This window comes from Cryptomeria japonica, chromosome 4 (assembly GCF_030272615.1).
Source record: "Cryptomeria japonica chromosome 4, Sugi_1.0, whole genome shotgun sequence".
Classification (NCBI taxonomy): domain Eukaryota; kingdom Viridiplantae; phylum Streptophyta; class Pinopsida; order Cupressales; family Cupressaceae; genus Cryptomeria; species Cryptomeria japonica.
Window position 1 is genome coordinate 770,017,819 of NC_081408.1, and position 21,300 is coordinate 770,039,118.

The following is a 21,300-nucleotide window of genomic DNA, read 5'->3' on the forward strand; positions in this document are numbered from 1 at the left end:
TAGGCCAGATATCTGTTATGCTGTGAATGCTCTCAGTCAGTTCATGAGCTCACCTAAACATGTTCACTTGGTTGCTGCCAAGCACATTCTAAGATATCTACGTGGCACGATTGGTTATGGGCTGAAGTATTCACTTAATACCTCAATCCTCCTGAAAGGCTACTCAGATTCAGATTGGGCAGGAAGTGTCAAGGACGGGAAAAACACTTCAGGCATCTACTTCAACTTGGGCTCCGCAGTAATCTCTTGGGCATGCAGAAAGCAATCTTCGGTAACATTAAGCACTGCAGAACCTGAGTACATTGCCGCATCTGTTGCATCCAGAGAAGCAGTGTGGCTTCGTAAGCTTCTTGTTGGATTATTTGGTCAAGTCAATGATCCTACCACCATTCATTGTGATAATCAAAGCTGTATAAAGATGTCAGTAAATCTTGTATTTCATGATCAGTCCAAACATGTGGAAACACACTATCATTACATTCGGGATATGGTGCAGAGAGGCGCCATTCATCTAAAGTACATTAGCACAGATGAACAGATTGTTGACATTCTCACCAAACCCTTATCCAGAGTGAAGTTCGAGTACTTCAGAGATAGACTTGGTGTCATGGAAAACGGAACCCTGATTGAGAGGGAGCTTCAATCTCAGTGACTATTGGTAGCACTTTGAATCATTCTTTGCTTGTGTGCAAGAATGAATTTCATCCAATCTATGCTTGTGTGCTAGATGGATATTTGTAATAATGTAAAGACCCACTGGTGTATTACACTTTCTATGCTTGTGTGCTAGAACCATCCTATGCTTGTGTGCTAGGTGGAAGATGTAATTCTATGCTTGTGTGCTAGATGGAACTTAAAAGGTTTGGATTATGTATTCTCCTCCTCCCTAGTTAAGAGGGAGTGTTGATTGTAACTAGGGGTATAGGGGTTCAGATTGCCTTAAGGAAACATCCAAACCCCCTTTAGGACCGGGTCCTACCCTAACGTGACCCTATCTTAAATGCCACGCTAAAAACACACCAAAATACCATTAGTGCCAAAAATATCAAGGAGGCCAACTTACAAGGAGGCCGACTTTAAAAGAATAAAGATGCATATAAGTAAATGCCAATTTGCAAGTCAATGACAATCAATCAAGTTCAATTATATCAGAAGGCGATTTAGCTCTGCTGTGCGAACCTAAGGAAGAGGGCAAACTTATTCAGTTTGGTGTAATATTGTCCAAGGGGACATAGCATATCTTGAGGCAAGTCATTGAAGCATACAAGGACAGATCTGATATGTGAAGATCAGATTCGAGCTAAGTATTGTACTTATATTTAGAGGAGAATATATAATTTGACCTGTGGGTCTTTCATGCTGGGTTTTTCCTCCTTGGAGGTTTTCCCAAGGTATGCTTGTTTGCCTTCTATTCTATTTCTGATTTATGTTGTCTTACTAAATACTGCAAATCTGATTACAATCTAGGGCACAATTTAATCTATGTTGGTTTACTAAACTATTGCAAACCTAATACAACCTAGGGCATAATCAATTAGATAAATCTGGTTATCATACCTAGGGTTTAAATTAACATATTGGATATCATATATTTGAGTATTTTCTAAATCATTTGTCATTTCTTTTTACCGGGACTTAGATCTTTTCATCTCTGAGCAAATGTTAGCAAGGTCAGGAGGAATTAACTTACCGCTTGGGCACTGACAAGATTGACATTTGTCGACAAATGAGAAGATGAAATGAAAAACTTGAAGAAAAGTGGGCAACTATCTTAAGACTGACAAGTCTATTTCAAACAAAACAATAGTATTTAACTTCATCTGATTGATGATGGGCAAGAGACATTTTCTCTATGGTGGTTGCAGTCCTTAGATACAAGAAAAATAATCAGGTGGATGAAACCTAGTTGAATATATTTGATGCCATTAATAGGTGCAGGCTACAACCTTTTTTTTTTAACAAGTAAATAGCTGCAGAGGGGCAACACCTTTGTATTAATCAAAATAGGAGAATACAAGGCCTGGTTCAGTGAGAGCGGTAGGGGGAAAGAACCAGGAAGAAAATTCCTTACCCTAGCTCTATTCCTCATACAAGAAGAATCCAGCAATGGAGGTTGGACAAGTACAAAATACCAGTCGACAACCGATGGAAGTAGATAACAAAACTGGCCAGAGGCCTTCAAACAAAAAACAATAACCAGAAAACAGAGAAACATGAGAAAGGTGACACAACCGAAATCATTGGGAGTCTTCAGAGTCATCGTCCACAGGTGCACTAGCCGCATCCAGGATTATTGGGCAGTGCCACAGGTCGAGTGAGCCGCCGATTCAGCCTTCTCCCTAGGGAGTTGGTAGTCATTTGGGAACCACTCCTCGCCAAGCCCAAACCCCCAGACATTGCCATCAACCAAATCTCCATTCTCCAAAATGCCAAATCCTTCTGCACTCGCTAACCCTTCATCTCGAAGATATTTTTCCCTCCATTCCGACATGAAGTCATTTTGAATGCCTACCGCCTTAAAAATAAATTCAATATTCCTAGTAATGGCAGGCCAGGTTTCTTGAAGAGCATCATAGTTCAGAGAGTTCACAATCACAAACTTTCTCACCTCCGCCCTGTTGCCCAAGAACATATAGTAATTTTGGGGAAGCGGTATTCTCAATTTGCCATCAATATTGTCCAACACGGCATCAATTTCCCCCAGCAGGCAGTGTTTAAACACCATTTGAGTTAAAAGCTTCGCTCTCTGCTTGCTAGTCCCCATGTATATCACCATTGCAAGGAAAAAGGTCGGGATATCGGGCATTGGTTCTGTACCTGTGATAAGCCATAAGGAATTCCTTCCCCAGTATCATTTTAAGGCTGTGAAGAATAAGAGGGTGTCGAGAGTAGAGGACCTCCTACGTTTGTCAGTGATTTCGCCCAAGAAGGCCATCTGTTGACAAGTAGCTTCAAGGAGAATTGGGGATTCCATTGCAAGTCACCGAGCGAAGAATGCAAATGTTTGATGGGGAAATGAGGGCATTCCTTTGTTAAGTAGCAAGACATCAAACCAGGGGATGCGGGCGCTTGGCAAGTAGTTCATGCCAATTGAATACACACACGCGTGAAGTGACAGTGTCCAATCAACTTCTGAGACAAAGTTCATCAACTTAATGTTGATCGTCTTTATCCATCAAGTAATTATATGCATATCTTGATAGGATCTAGTCGTAACTAGATATCAATTAAAAGTTCACACATGTCCAATTGCCACGGGGCGCATACCGACATAGACCAATATTGATGGCAGAGAGCCACGTCTCGGTGGCAAGAAGAAACCTTAACTGGTGAACCAAATCAATCAGTCGATCAATCCACCGGGATCACGACCATTAGGTTAAGTAAAAAATATAGAGGCCCAACCGAGGAGGCAATACAACCGGTTTGCGCCACAACTGGTAGGTCAATCAGAGAAACATCTCAACCAGAAGGAGAAATGGAGAACACAACTGACAAGTAACTCAACCGATGAGCACCACCACTGATAAGATAATCGGGAGTCCATATCAACTGGTGGAGGCAATACAACCAGTTAGCACCATCACCGGTAGGTCAATCGGAGAAACATATCAGCCGAAAGGAGAAGACAATCAGTTGAGACCACAACCGACAAACTCAACTAGAAAGCACCATTACCAGCAAGATAATCAGACCATATCAACCGGTGGAAGCTCATCTGGGATAACAAATCAGTCAGAAAGACCCAATCAGAGTGCCTAGGGGGGGGTCACCATCGACAATCACCATTTTAGAGAGTCTGTCAGCCTCTCCATTGCCTTCCCTATAGATATGGCTAATCCGAAATTCATCAAAGGTGGCAAGCAACACCAGAACTGATTGAAGCCACTGGTTAAGGCGTCAACTAGGGGTGTTGTTACAGCGGACAACATTAACCACATTTAGTGAGTCTCCCTCCAGATGAATTTTCTGCACCCCAAGCTCCATCCCTAGCTGCAGTCCTCTTAAAGGCGCTCTGAATTTAGCTTCGTTGTTAGTAGCAACTCCAATCTTTTCAGAGATTTCTTTTATACAAATACCATCAGAATTCCTCAATATACACCCAATACCACTTTGACCCAAGTTACCAGCAGAAGCACCATCAAAGTTTACCTTGAACCACCCAGGCTTTGGCGCTTCCCATTTAACACCCAATCTTGGATTGACCTGATCCACCGGGGATCCCTTGCCAAAAAGCGGTGGAATGAGCAGATTTGGAAGTGCCAGCTTAATCTTCCAATCCCAGTCCGTATATATATTTTTCTTTAATGATTTGGATTGAGTAGCCTCATTCAGGAGCTCAGTTAGATGTTTCTCAATTTTCCCACATAGAGTTGTTAAGCTCATCTCTTTACCCTGGAAAATTTTGCGATTCCTTTCTTTCCAAATTTCCCAAATCAGAAGAGATGGTAAAATATAAAGTAAATCAGCAAACATAGCCTTTCCTTCCGGTTTAGGCCATTGCAGAAACCACTCATCCAACCTTGATGGAAAGGGGCCAAAGATTCTTAATTTTCCCATGAAATGCCACCAATAGTGACTGGAGAACTTGCAGTGGAGAAGTAGATGATCCACAGTCTCTTCTTGTTGTTGACATAAAATGCATCTACTGGGCCCATTGATGCCCATTGAATGGAGTCTTCCTTTAGTTAGAATCTTTCTTTGACAAGCCAGCCAGGCAAATGAACTTGCTTTGGGTAGGATGGTGCAGGCTACAACCTTAATCCTATTAATATTGGTGAATATTCTAATGAAATGCCAGATTAATTTGGGGATCTTAGATAGATAGAAGAAAGAAATAAATTTGGAAGAAATACTAAATCTACTTGGAAACTAGAAGGAAATGATGTAAATTAATCCAAGCATTGAATTGTAACATATTGGAAATTAAATCAAAACAATGATAGTAACAACAATCTTATTATTAACTATTCAATCTAAATATGAAACAATAATTAAATAAAACACATACATATAAACTAGTATATCTATATTTAAAAAATATAGCTAAATTATGCCGAGAGGTATCTTATAATAGAAGGGAATCTGATGATTGCAACAATATTAGTAGTATACAAGAGTGTCAAAAATATGGATAATAATAGAGTTGCCACTTGATTTTATTGATTGTTCCCTTTTAAATATTATGGCACTCTTCCACTATCATTTGAATGTAACGGTTTCATATGGTAGGAAACAAGTGGCGAGGGTTCTATTTTATTTGGAGTAATAAAATAACACCTCCACAAAAACCAAAAGATGACATATTTCATGCATTTACCCGACATTTGCATGTCAAATTGTTTCAAATTTGAATTTTTGTTTATAGACATTTTGATGTCATTGTAGATGCCTCTCGGCATAAAAACAAACTTAAGTAGAACACCAATTCTCTTGAGTGGGCTTTTTCCTAAATATATCTTAGTAAAGGTGGCATTATTGTTTTAGATGATGGCATTTGTTTATAATATCATCTAAAACAATAATGCCACCTTCACTAAGAGATAAACAACTCTTACACAATCGTATAACTTGTTACAACAAATTTGTCCATTACCTAACTTTGGTTCAGGCAGTTTTCTTTCCCAGCAAGTACCAAATAAACTCTCCCACAAACTTTTAGGTTGTTGTACTACAAGTGCAACTTCCTTGCAGCATAGTATAGCCATTTGGAGTGCTGCTGTTATGGACAGTGTTTAGATCTTGTGCAACAAACTACTCAACAAAAATAGTCATATTGTGTAGCAGGTTTCTTGGCTCGCACGCCATTTTTTCCTTGCGCAACAAAGGTGCTGGTTTGCATTGGAAAGGGTGTTGGCTTTTTTCATGTAAAGTTTCACTAGCTTGCACAACAAAACATTAGATTGCACCAAAAAGCCATTCGCTTCGAGGACAAAAGAAATAGCTTGTGCAGCATATAAAGTCTGTACAGCTCAATGAATCTGTTATAATGGTCATGTATTGCCCAATGGAAGAGTCACCTTGTGCAACAAAAGCATTTAATTGTACAATAAAGTATAAATGACAAGTGCAATTAAAGAATACTTGCATAACAAAGCTGTCAAGTAGTGAACAAAGGAATCCTCTTGCATAGCAACGGCAACAACTTGCACAACAAAGAAACATCTTTTGTATCAAAAGTGTTGAAATTAGACTTTCAGATTTAATGGAAAACTCAGAAACTGAATCTTAATTGATTTGCTGTTTAGTTTAGTCACTTTCAGAATTAGGCATAAACATAAAGACGAACAATAATGAAACACAACACGCAAATACCCGGGAAAACCTCCTAAGAGGAAAAACCCAGCAATAAAGACCCACAGGTCTGATTATGCATTCAATTCCAAAAGGTAACAATGTGTACTTAGCTGCAACTCAGATCGGAGATTTGTATTCTGCACACTTGCATAAATCTGATCTGCTTCTTTATCATGAACAGGTTTGCACTAGGTTCTTACTTCCACAGGGAATAAGTCTGCCCTTTCAAGTGAATATATTTGCTTCAGGTCTGTATCAGATCTGCACCTTGAAGAACTTGCTATCAACAGCAACAAAGTATCAGATCTGCACCTTGAGGGACTTGCTATCAACAACAACAGTATTCGCTATGATCTTGAACAAATTCGCCAAGTTCAGTAACAACTTTCACACCTTTAAAGCAGATATCCTTTTTCGCTGTTTGTGTGTGTATTGAATGGCAAATGACTTTGTTATATATGAGTTCTAACGTGCAAGTTTTCCTTTGGGGTCAGCCTCATATTTTGGCGCCCATATTTTATATTTAACCTTCACACGTTACCTTAATTGTTCTGCCCTATTTAAGTGTCACATGCTACATGGGAATAGGATCCAGCTGAGTCTCCATGTTACATCAAGAAGAAGGGCCCAGTCCTATAAGGATTTGGATCCTTATTTATTTTCCTCACTAAGTTACAATAAACTAACAAAAAGATTACCTTGCATAACAGAGAGGGTACCTTGCACAATAGAGATTGTATCTTGCACAACAACACGACTTGCTATTACTATTATTTTGATATTGCACAATTAGTAAAACATGTAGAAGCCCACAAATGCAACTTTGCAAAATCACTTAATCATATCCTATTTAGATCAGTAATAAATTTGACCTTTTCCTACTTAGAAAGCAATTGATTTATCAACAATAATTCTAACATAAAATAGGAATCACTTTAGGGATATATGTATATGAAATAGATGGAAATGAACCGATTAAGTTGGTTTTCTAGATACAAAAGCATTTTAATGGATATAAAGAGTGTGCAAAATAGTATACATTTCTAAGGCTGATGCAAGACAGTTAACACTCCCCACTGTTGCAAACACAAATCTCAAGAACTAAACAGAACAAAGACTCTCTGTTCATAAACAATAGAAGATTGTAATAATTAAAAACAATCAATTTATTATCAAATCTGTGATTACACAAAATGTCCTCTCATAGGCCTCTCACACATTTCTCTATACACTTCACCATCTACACTCTTCCTAACCAAGTCTATGTAATTCAAACCTTTCTGTGACTGCAGACCCACCATACATTCCTCTTCATTGGGCCGATTCTTACACCTACGCAGCCCCTCAAGGAGTATTTCCTCCACTACCTCCCCTTCCTTCTTAGCTGATGCCTCCTTTTTTTTTTTTTGATCGGTAATTGGCCGAAGCCTGAATAGCTTTTGACTGGAGCTATGAACCAGTGGGGACACAGTAGGGGCCCCCATCGCCATTACATATCTTTGAATTATTATTATTATTATTATTATTATTATTATTATTATGTTTGATTAGATTGACCCAAGACCTTCCCCATCCTATGGAAGGCCAAGAGTCACAGCTTAGAATTCCACTTCAGATGTCCCTATTGGGAATTGAACTTGGGTTTCCACAGTGAGAACCCAGTGTTTTAACCAGTTAAGCTCAACCCCTTGGACAGCTGATACCTCCTTTTTATATCATAGTCTGCTATTAATTCATATTCCTGATTTCTTTTTATATTTTTGGGCAGATAATACTATTGGTGCCCTGTTCCTTGATCTTCACTTCGTTTCCCTTTCACTTCCCTTCCATTTCAATGCCCATTCACCATCTTGGTTTGGGAAGCTGTATCGGCAGGTTCATAAAGCCTTTTTTAAAATATATTTTGTAAAGAATCATGATCGTCCTGACATGTGTTTGTATATGTTGGCAAACGGTTGCTCAATCACATTTGCTTTGAAAATTTCATTTCTAAAATCTTTTCACAAATCCATTTTGTATCCTTCAATCGCTGCAATCGATGAGATCATCATACGAAGAGGCATTCTGTCAAATAGTTGGCATGCCTTGCAAAACTTTTCACAAATCCATTTTGTATCCTTCAATCACTGCAATCGATGAGATCATCATACGAAGAGGCATTCTGTCAAATAGTTGGCATACCTTGCCTGTGCCTCTAGATTTGCAAACGTGTCTACCAGGGCAATTCTGGCATCTTCAACATCTGACAAAAGTTTCATTCTCTTTATACTTTTGATGGATGCCACACCCTATTACAAAGGTCACATTTTGGCATGGGTTGGGGAAATGATGGCAAAAATGGTGGAATTTGGCTCTATGCCTGTCAATGACATTCCATGAGATCACATTTCTATCAGGCATTTTTGTCAAACAGTTCACAGGCTGTGCCTCCACAACTCATTTCCAACTATGGAGAGATGCCAATAGAAACAAAAGCAAACCGAAACTAAACCAAAATTTGAAAAGGATAATCTGGAAATGTTTTTGGGTGGTGCAGATCATCAGTTCACCCAGGTGCTCCTGCACTAGACACGCTGGGTAAGTGAAATGTTCCTTGAGTTGGGAACTAAGGAACATTGGAAGATGCATGGGACAGTAATCCCATGTTTATTTCTGATCCACTTTTGCTCCTTGTCCATAGGAGTCTTCCCTCTTCCACTTTTATGTCCAACGTACAAGCTGCCTTCATTGGTGTTGTTCCATATATCTGAGCAATTTCCTGCCACATTCTCTTTCCTTTTACTGTAGTGCTGCAATAAATGGGAATCTAATTGGCGTTTTTCCCTTGAAATTGGACTTTTGATTGTTTGGAAATCAATATGTCCAGCCCTCTCCTCTTCCTCTTTTCGTGGCTTTCCAGCACTATGACAATCTACAGAGCTTAATTACTTTGCTTGTTTCTCTTCCTCCCTTAGAGGATTCAATTTATATATTTGACCATCTTTTTGGATGGTGTACACATTCTTGCAACCATCATGAACGGCCTTTTTATCAAATTGCCATGGCCTACCCAACAACACATGACAAGCACTCATAGGCATCACATCACACGACACCTCATCATTATAAGAACCAATATGAAAATTAACCAAACACTGCTCTCTCACTGCCATTTCATGTCCCTCTTGTAACCAAGAAACTTTGTACGGACTAGGGTGTTTACACCTTTTCAAACCTAACTTGTTTACCATCTTGTCAGAAACTAGATTATCTGTACTACCACCATGTACTATAACTTTGCAACACTTACCTCCAGCCTTACATGGTGTGAAAGAGAGTCCTCCTTTGGAATGGTTCCTTCTCAGCCATTTGGGTTCACCAACACTCTCCTCATCATTAGAGATTTACCTCCATCGGGGTCTTCTCCTTTTGTGGATGCATCACTTTCTCCATCCTCTTGTGCCAAGTGGGTTTTGGCTGGACTTTTCTTATTTCCTTTTGTATTTGAGGACACTCATAAAAGCACGATAACCAGCTTCTCCACACTGAAAACATTTACCTTGGAATCCTTTACTACTGCTACCATATCCTCTTGATAGAAACTCCTTTGCCTTTGTGCTTTGGCCCACTTCCTTCCTCCATTTGGGCTTGGATTCTTTATCAATCTACTTTCCTTTATTGCTGCTTGCTTTGTTGAATTTAGGCAATCAGATGTTAATGTAATTAATTAAATTATAATCAGACTGAGAATAAGCAGAAATAACAATAAAGTACACAACACAAGACACAAATACCCTGGGAAAACCTCCCTCTTGGAGGAAAAACCCAGCATCAAAGATTCAGATCAGTTCCTTTATTTATAAGTAGATTACATGAACAATATATATCAGATTACTTATCTGATTGTAGTGCCAATCTAGGGCAGATTAGACCAAGTATATGCAGCTGTAGTATATCTTTAGAGAGAGCAGAATATCGACACCACTTGGAGAAGGAGATCGCTGAAGTATAGAACACCACCTTGCCCAGCAAACTGTCCAATGGATTTGCTCAACGAACGGATAGACTTGCAGCAGTATGGAGACTTAGATCGCTTTCTTTCCTTCCAAGTTCGCTGAATAAATTTAACATAAGGCTAACGGCACTTGATGAAGATGATGCATTGTCTTTGAAGTGTGAAATGAATCTTGTTTATATACAAGATTCATGTTCAAGTTTTCCAAGTCGGCTTTAACAAAATTGCCGCTATTTTACATATTTTAGTTTTGCCCTTTTGGCGCCCAATTTGGAGGTTACATAAATTGCAAGTTATACCACATTTCATTTTGGGCCCAGCCCTATTAGACATGCAATCACTTAACTTTATTACAATATGATTAATACTTTAATTGCCACAAGGCAACATTAAAATATAATTCGAACTAGCTATCCATTTCAACACTCCCTCTTAGCTAGAGAGGATTCTATGAATAATCAAGTCACATAGTGGCTACCACCATGGCTACTCCCATGGATGAAACAAATGATAAATTCACCATGGCTACTCCCAGAGGGTGAACGAACTTATCATGGAATTTCTTCCATGATACCCACCATACCTACTCACAGAGGGTGGGACCACCATGCCTACTCGTAGAGGGTGGAATTTCTTCAATGATGCCCACCATACCTACTCGCAGAGGGTGAGTCCACCATACCTACTTTCAGAGGGTGGAACGAGGGCTTTCACCTCAAACTTCTCCCAGAGAAGAATGCATTACCCAAAAGATGTGGCTTCCTTTGAAGCTGAAAGAAACTAGCTCCCTCTGAAGCTAAAGATGTCAAGCTCCCTCTAACATTTCCTCCTTTTAGAAAAGGAAGTCTTCTTTTGACCTTTGCTCCTCCTGAGATGTCCCTATGCCAACTTCTGCAGAAGAAGCAAGAGGAGTGGACTTGAATTTGCAATCCCGAGCAAAATGACCATACTTGTCACACTTAAAGCACTGGATGTGAGATAAGTCCTTCTTCCTTTTTGACTTAGGGGCAGGATCTGAATCTCTGTCTCTATCCCACTTCCTTCCTATGCCTTTAACCATATGCGAAGCAAGGACTTGATTGTCTACATCATAATGATCATGCTCAATTCCTCTTGCTATCAATCGTGACTCTTCTTGTATGCAATTTTCTCTCAAACGATCGAACTTGGGAAGTTCTGATCTTGCACTAATTCCTTGAATGTAGACTCCCAAGATGCCGGAAGACCATTGAGAGCAAGCATGGTCAAGTCACTGTCATCAACAATCTTCCCAATGGATGAGAGCTGATCTCTCAAATCAGAAATCTTCATGAAGTATGCTATGACGGATTCACCTTTCATCATCTTGATGTGATAAAGCTGTTGCTTCAAATCTAGGGCACGGTTGGTGTTGTTGATTTCGTACATCTCTTCCAATGTCTTGAACATTTCGCTGACAGTCTTCAGCTTAGAGATGATAGGTACAATATGATCCTTCACGGACTCAACCAGCATTCTCTGATCTTGAAAATCTTTCTTCCTCCATGAAGTCTTTTCCTCTTCTGCCTCAGGTTCAATGGATGATCTCTCCACAAAGTCTGCAAGATCACTTCCATTCAATGCAAGCATGATTCGGAATTTCCATGACGTGAAGTTGGATGCACCATCCAATCTATCTTCAACCCTGAGACAGTTCAACATTTCAAATGAAGTGATAAGAGCAAATAGGAAGAGGAGGAACAACTACAATCAATCTGATTACTCCTAATTCGAACCAAGCTCTGATACCATGTTGAATTTAGGCTAGGTTGCCGGTTTGGGTTCGGGCACGGGTTCGGGTTCGAAGAACCCGGTACGCCGGTACGGGAAAATTTTGAAAAGGGGTTTGGGTTTGTTAGTACAAAAACATGTAATTTTTTTTTTTATATATATATATATATTTTGATATTTGTGAAGCCTATAAGCATGAATTAAAATTTGCATGTCACATAGCATCATATAAACAACAAAACAAATATAAACTTGTAATCATAGCATCATGATCATACCATAATAGCATCATATACATCAAGTTTAATATCAAAATGACAAAATATTCAAGTATCATTGTTTCAACTTTCAACAATATAAACTTAAAGTTTAATCATCAAATGGATCATCTAATTCATCCTCCTCCTCCTCATTGACATTGACATTAGATGAGCCAATGCCACTTGCACTTGCACTATAAGTTGGCTCAATTTCCAAGTCATCAAGTGTCAATGCAAGAAGCTTAGAAGCAGGAGCATCCAAATCAGTATGCTCTGGCTCTATATCCCACATCTTTGTTTCCCCTTCTGTGTAGTCATGTTGTTTGTGTGAAAGAAGACGTAGGTTGGAATGCACATGTACTAAATTCTCCGCTCTTTTTGATAGCAGCCTATTGTGCTTTACAGAGTGGATGAAAGAGTATGTGCTCCAATTTCTTTCTGAAGCAGATGAACTAGCAATCTATGAAGACAAAGTAAACAATTAAAGTTATACATTAATAAAAATAAAATTACTAGCAACCTATGAAGACAAAGTAAACTATAAATAAACTAAAACTTGTAAATTTAAAATTTTAATTAATTAAACTTACTTGTGATAAAACTTTTATAGCGAGGGGTTGTAGGTGTTGGAAGCATGTGCCATGGAAGTACCACCAGCTATGAGCATCCTTCTTGGATCTATGACGAAGTGCATCAACACTTAGACCATTCCCATTTGCGAATTCTGTGAACTCATTTGTAACAACATCTCACAAATCATCATCGAGATATAGTCTAAGAAATGCTGCCTTTTACCCATCAGATACTTCTAGATCTCTCCATGGTGGAATCCTTCCTGGTTTATCAAGAAACAAATTGCTATAGTACTTAGGTGTCAAGGCATAGGCAAGAAGGTGCAAAGGAGTGGTCATCTTATTCCACCTTTCTACAATAATTACTTCCAGTTCTTTGAAGAATTTCTCCTGAGGATCATTCTCTTTTTCATTTATAGTGACCTTTATTTTTTCAAGCATTGAGTCAATGCCATCATAAATCTCACCTATGCAAAGCCTATCCATGTCTGTATAGCGAATCATGCTCATGATGGGCTTAGTGATACTTAGGAGATATGTAACAAGATCCCACCATTTCTCACTCAATATTCTATCCCTAATTTTTTCTGCCCTCTCAGTGCTACTTTGCTTCCATATAGTCCAATTGGTGTTGATCACCATATTGCATAGTGCCACTCTAACTTTCACAAGTCGTCTTAAGACGATTGTGTTTGATGCAAAACGGGTCTCAGCAACCTATAACACAAATTAATGCACAATATAGCTTACACAATGATATTATGAACATTGAAAATGTAAAAAAATCAGAAAATGTAAAATTAAATTACTATTTCACTTACCTTCAATAGCTCCAAATTCGAATAGGTTCTAAAAATCCCTTGAGACATGTGGTGGTTTGTGATGAACATCTGGATGTCCTCAGCCTCTGCATACACATCTCTGATCCATTTTATTTTTTGCCCAATTCTTTGTAGCATAAGATTGAGTGAATGTACCGCATAAGGTGTCCAAAAGATGTGATCATAGCGTTGGTCAACCAACAAACCAGCAGCTCTACAATTTTTTGCATTGTCCATTATGACTTGGACAACATTGCGGGATCCCACAGACTCAATGGCAGAGATGAGAATTTCTGCAATAAATTGGCCATCTTTTATTTGGCCCTCACAATCCACAGCTCTCAAAAACATTACCCCTTTAGGGGACACCGCTATGACATTGATCAAGGGACAGTTTTTAGCATCTTTCCACCCATCTGAAACAATTGTTACACCTGTCTCAACCCATGAATCCCTTATGGGTTTCAATGCATCTTCAACCCTCTTCACCTCTTTCTCCAATAATGTTCCACGTACCTTCTCATAACCGGGGCCCTTATACCCTTTTGAAGCCTCATTAACACTTTTTATCATTTGCTTCCAATATGGGGAGCGAACAACATTGAATGACAACCCATTTGCATAAATGCACCTTACTATATCTTCGTCAACATTGTCTCTACTCTCATTTTGGAATGCGGTTTCTAAAGGCCCCTTTGTTCTTTTATGTGTCAAGGGTGGTTCACTTTGAGGTTCATTTGTGGCAAAGAAGGGGTGGTCTTCTACTACAATAGTGGGATTAGAAGGGCCTTGCATTCCCTTTGTTTTCTTTGATTCGGTTTGGTTCAATCTACGGGCTTCCCTCTCTTCTGTCGCCTCATGCTCCCTAATATATTTCATCATTGTTTCATCTGGTATAGGTTTACCATTTTTTCCAGGGCATTTTTTGATGCCTCTCCCTTTTATTCCACACAAATGGCCTACCACCCGATAATATGAACTATTACGTTCAATATCACATCCATGGCATTTCCAACGGAATCCCCCACCTCCCGAAAGTTGTTTTATAATGTCCACATATTTCCATAAGGGAGAATTTGGATCATTTCTTTGTTTTGCAATTATTTGTTCATTGCCAATGGAGGAAGATGTAGATGCCATTCTATTTCCCATGGCAAGAAATAATATAAACATATTCAAAAACAAAAACTAAATATTAAATAATGAAAAAAAATTCAAGTTTCATGTTTGACAATTTGTGAAACAAAAATAGTTGGAAAAAAATGTTTAAAAACCTACCTCTTGCAGCCAATGGAAGCTTTAAAATGTACGGAAATGATGCTGCAACACTTGTTGAAGCTTCAAAAATCAGTCTTCAACTCCTCCTCTTTGATCTTGGAAGCCAAATTTTTTTCACCCTTTCTTCAACCTGCTCTCATAAAACTTTTGTTTGCAACACAAATGAGGTGAAATGAGTCAATAAAATGTTTTAGAAGTCAATTTTAGGTTATAATTTTCACTTTTTACAAGGCGGAATTGAAAAAAAATTTAATTTTGCAATGTTTTTTGACTTTACAGGCTGCCCAGCCACCCGGGTTCGATTGGGTTCGACTAGGGTCGAACCCACTCTGGGTTTTTTGAACCCTGGTCGAACCCAGGTCGAATCAGACCCGTACCACGGACCCGGTCGAACCCGGACCTGTACCAGGGCGGCCCAGGGGCGAACCCGGTAACCTAGAATTTAGGCAATCAGATGTTAATCTAATTAATTAAATTATAATCAGACTGAGAATAAGCAGAAATAACAATAAAGTACACAACACGAGACACAAATACCCTGGGAAAACCTCCCTCTTGGAGGAAAAACCCAGCATCAAAGATTCAGATCAGTTCCTTTATTTATAAGCAGATTACATGAACAATATATATCAGATTACTTATCTGATTGTAGTGCCAATCTAGGGCAGATTAGACCAAGTATATGCAGCTGAGTATATCTTTAGAGAGAGCAGAATATCGACACCACTTGGAGAAGGAGATCGCTGAAGTATAGAACACCACCCTGCCCAGCATGCTGTCCAATGGATTCGCTCAACGAACGGATAGACTTGCAGCAGTATGGAGACTTAGATCGCTTTCTTTCCTTCCAAGTTCGTTGACTAAATTTAACATAAGGCTAACGGCACTTGATGAAGATGATGCATTGTCTTTGAAGTGTGAAATGAATCTTGTTTATATACAAGATTCATGTTCAAGTTTTCCAAGTCGGCTTTAACAAAATTGCCGCTATTTTACATATTTTAGTTTTGCCCTTTTGGCGCCCAATTTGGAGCCTACATAAATTGCAAGTTATACCACGTTTCATTTTGGGCCCAGCCCTATTAGACATGTAATCGCTTAACCTTATTACAATATGAATAATATTTTAATTGCCACAAGACAACATTAAAATATAATCCGAACTAGCTATCCATTTCAACATGCTTGTCCCATCTCTACTGCATATCTTCCACGACTTTTGGTATTGTTTATTTGTTTTCTCGTTAACTTCTCAGCCTTCAATGCATATTGGTATGCTAACTCCACATTATTAATCTGAAACATACTTAGTTCATCTTGAATATTGAATCTTAAGCCATTCACATACCTTCTACCTTTTCCATATCAATTTCATTCCTTCCCGATTGAATGGCCAGCTTGGAGAACTCCTCCGTGTATTCTTTTACACTGATATCTTTGTGCTTCAGATTTTGCAACTTCTTGAATAACTCCATATCATAGTCTCCAAGAATAAATTTTCTCTTCAATTTGGTTACCATTTAATTCCATCTTTTTATCTCGGGTTCTCCATTCATTACCTGCTCCTTCTGCAACTCTTTCCACCATAATGCAACATGCCCTTTCAACTTTGTTTGAGCCAATTTTACCCTTTGAGGATCTCTAATTTCCTCTACTTGAAAGTATTCTTCCAGCTCCCCTATCCAATCAATCAACTCGTTTGGATTTAATATTCCAGAAAAGTTTGCCACATCCATTTTGTTACTCTTTGTGATTCTTGAAAGAGCTTTGAAAAATCTTTCTTCTCCAGGATCTACACATTGCTCTTCTTCTCTTTCATGTGCTTGTTCTTCCGTTTCACTTCCGTCATTACTCAAATGATCTCTTGCATTTCCTGTAGTTAATCTCACCTCATTTCGGATCTCATCTCTAATATCATTTCACATCATCTCTCGAAATCGCTCCAACACTTCTTCAATTTTGGGCATTCCTCTTCGAGATGGCATCTTGATCACTCTTCCAATCAACAGCTTCAATCTCTTGCTATTCAGGACTCCTCTCTCACTTGTAACAATTCTTTGGAGCTCTTCTTTACTGTGCTTCATCTATTGACCCATCCGTCCTAGCATAGGCTGCCTCACATTCGGTGTTTTGCTTATGCATTCAAAACTTGGCTTTGATACCATTTGATGTAAGACAGTAAACATCCCCTACTACTGCAAACACATATCTCAAGAACAAAATAGAACAAAGACTCTTTGTTCATAAACAACACAAGATTGTAAATTTGTAATAATTAAATACAGTCAATTTATTATCAAATCTGGGATTAGACAAAATGTCCTCTCATAGGCCTCTCACACTTTTCTCTATACACTTCACCTTCTACACTTTCCCTAAGCAAGTCAATGTAATTCAACCCTTTTGGTAACTGCAGACTCACCATGCATTCCTATTCATTGGGCCGATTCTCACACCTATGGAGCCCCTCAAGGAGTATTTTCTCCACTACCTCCCCTCCCTTCTTAGTTGATGCCTCCTTTTTATATTGTATACTTCGCTATTAATTCATATTCCTGATGTCTTTTTATATTCTCGGGCAGATACTACTATTGGTGTCCTGTTCCCCGATCTTCACTTCTTTTCCCTTCACTTCCCTTCCATTTCAATGCCCATTCACCATCTTCGTTTGGGAAGCTGTATCTACAGGTTCTTAAAGTCTTTTTTAAAATACATTTTGTAAAGAATCGTGATCATCCTGGCACATGTTTGTATATGATGGCAAACAGTTATGGTATCCAATCAAAACAACCCATCCAAAATAACCCGTGACACAATAACCCAATGACAAAATATCCTGGGGTAATAATATCCCATATTCAAAATAACACTGCGTTAAAAATCCCAGACCCAAAACAACCCAATCATGGTCATTTCTTGATGATTACGTTATAATATTCTTTTTGAGTTTAATATTTTATTAGCAAACACTTTAAAAATCATCTATGGAAGACTAGTAGTCACTACCAGCATCATCCATGGCCTTTTTAATAGGACCCATTGTTTTCCTGAATAGGTCATTATTTAATTCCTCAAAACGGGCCCTTGTCAAAGGCTCCGAGAAGTCTATACCATCAAAGAGAGATTGATATAATGCTAGAGAACTATATCAGATTAGTTTTGGGGCATTGTAACTAACCATTCTGGAGAATAACTACTGCAAGTGGGTTCTTCTGCAAAAACGAATTTCAGGCCTTGACACACTTGAGATCTGCAGAGCCTTGTCATCTTTTCACTAAAAAACATACTTCAGATGCATAGAACAAAACCCATTTATCAAATCTTTTGGTTCTCCTGTTCTCCGTATATATTTGCTATTATTCTTTCTTCTAAGCAAAGAAATGTATGTGGTACAAAACAAAAAAATAGAATACAAATTATGGACTGCCTTTGGGTGGAATCTAGCTGGAGAAAGCTCAAGGTTGCTTCCATTGTTACAGGATTTTTGTGAGTGTTTGTACTTGATCTACAGTATTGACATTACAAGAAACATCAAACTTTGTTATCAGCCAAAGCCAGAGTGAAGCTTCATACCCATGAAAGAGAGTGCTCGGTACCTTAAGTCACATGTGTAAGAACACCATTAGACGATTACCATGGTCAAGTCTGCTATAGTATATTATTCTATTGTAAGTGTATAGGATAATAAGTCACCACCTTTCTTATCCAAACCGTAAGCAATTTGCTTTTCGAATCATACTTCTTCATCCACTGTCAAGAAAATGATTGGGAAAAATACATACAAAGTTACTCAATCACTTAAATAGACTATGAAAACATTATGAATTGCCTTGAATTGATGTGCATAAATAGTCTCTAAACTTCACCACTGAAAAGTAACAGCCTTATTTTTATGATTTCGTTTTAACAGACATTCTCATTCGTGCAGATCATCTAATTGCTCTGAAACAATGGTGCATTGTTGACTCGAGATTGTGGAAGGAATAGAGAGGATAAGGTGACACATCAGCTATTCTCGTACATTTTAAAGGTAATGCTGAACGGGAAGTAGATTCTTGGTCGAATCCGATGATTACTTATTCTTGGTCGAATCCGATGAGTACTTATTGTGGTCAGCACTGGTATCGCTACTTGTAGCATTTGGAGCCGTGGTACACTTGGTCATCACACCATCTCCACGGTTAGCAAGGATTGTGTGGAGTATGTCGTGGCTTGTTCCCTCTACCATATTTATGCAGATCATAGGTACCATTCATGCTAACAGAGAACAATAGCTCCTACATTGGATGTTATTACCATTGGTTTTAGCAATGCCATTGATGTTATTACCATTGGTTTTAGCAACGCCATATTTCCAAGAGAACCCTTGCAATGGAGAGACATAATTAACAACAGACATGTCTCTTAATATGTAACCTTTCCTCTTGTGCAAGATATAGGATGGAAATCAAACTCATGCTAGGGGGAATCATGGAATCTTGCAAATTGATTAATTGACTTAATATTTCTCCTTTTCATAAAGGATAGCAAAGGGGACATTACACGATGCCTCTTCAGTTTTTAATAAGTAAAAAAAAAAAAGAGATTACTTGTTTGAAACGGTTACACATTTTTGTTTCACCGACAAAGTACAAATAAAATGATTTGGCATTGTACGGATTATTTTACAAATAAATGTTCAAGCTGGTGCGATACTATGACATAAATAGAATTAGGTGATGTGATAAGTAGTACAAAACATAATCATTCTTCGAAACTTGAGATGTTCATTGTCAAATGCAAATTGAACGAAATGAAAGACAAGGCATGCTTGACTCAAGATTCTACAAGAAATATTATTGCTGCTTCATGCTCTAATATTTCATTATCTGCAACGGGAACATTACCATCAACCAGTGCATTGTCTAGAATGATTCAAAGAAAAGGATTAAGGTTTGAAACGCTACCACCAAATCCTCAAACATAGACAGATCTTACCTTACTAGTTGAATATACAATTACTGATAGAGGGGAAAAGGTTCTTTTTCATGACAATAATGATGAGAATCGTTTTTTAATATTCACCACCACACAAAATTTGCAATTATTGAAAGAATCTGAAAATTGGTTCAATGACGGTACATTCAAAACAGTGCCAAGTATTTTTCAACAGTTGTACATGATCCATGGCTTCAAAACTGATGCAATATTTCCACTCATTTATATTCTTATGACTAACACAACAAGAATTGCTTATACATAAGTACTTGCAAAATTAAAACAGCTTCAACCTGATCTAAACCCGAAAAGTATACTTATTGATTTTGAATTAGGTTTTGTGGGAGCTATGTCTGAAATTTTTCCAAATGTGGATATTTGTGGATGTTTTTTCCATTTCTCTCAATGCTTGTGGAGGAAAGTTCAAGAAGAAAGTCTACAAACATGTTACAATGTCGATGAAGTCTTTGCATTTGAGTTCAAGAAACTTGTTGCATTAGCTTTCGTGCCTTGGATAGATGTAATTGATGCATTTGAAACACTTCTACAATCTCCTTATCATACAAAACACGAGGATAATTTGCAAGGAATGATTGATTATGTTGAAGACACTTGGATCGGTAGACTAACCAAAAGAGGCAACAGACGATCACCCAAGTTTCCAATCGCAATGTGGAATTGCTATTCAACTATTCAGGATGATCTTCCCAAAACCGATAATGCTATTGAGGGATGGCACAATGGATTTAGTGAATTGCTTCAAGCATTGCAAAACTCAGTCTAAAAATCATCAAAGCAGTGAAACAAGAATAGGGTCTCCAAGAGAATAAAATGGAGAAATTTATGGCTGGATGCATTGGGCAACTAAGCAAGAAAAAATATCGTGATCTTAAAGAAAGACTAAAAGACTAGTTGATGGTTATGACAACCGTAACATTTGAGATTATTTAAGAGGTATTACTCATAATTTGACACTGTAATTGAAAATTTGAATAATAAATTATTTTTGCCAACGTACATGTAATTTGTAAATTTTATTTTCCCTCTATAATCTTATGAGGATAACCTATCAATGGGTTATTTTTACTGGAGTTATTGTTGCCTTGGGTTATTTTGACGTGGGGTTATTTTTTACATGGGTTATTGTGTCGCGAGATATTTTGATTGGGATATTATGTCGTGTAACCAACAATTACTCAATCACATTTGCTTTGAAAATTTCATTTCTAAAATCTTTCCACTAATCCATTTTGTATCCTTCAATCACTGCAATCAATGAGATCATAATACGAAGAGGCATTCTGTCAAACAGTTGGCGTGCCTTGCCTGTGCCTCTAGATTTGCAAACGTGT

The 21,300-nt window shown here is 38.2% G+C and overlaps 1 protein-coding gene across 8 annotated transcripts in view; it reads left to right on the top strand.

Moving 5' to 3' along the window:
- LOC131033458 (thymidylate kinase) overlaps window positions 1–21,300 on the top strand; it is a 55,205-nt gene that overhangs the window by 6,907 nt on the left and 26,998 nt on the right. The window lies entirely within an intron of this gene.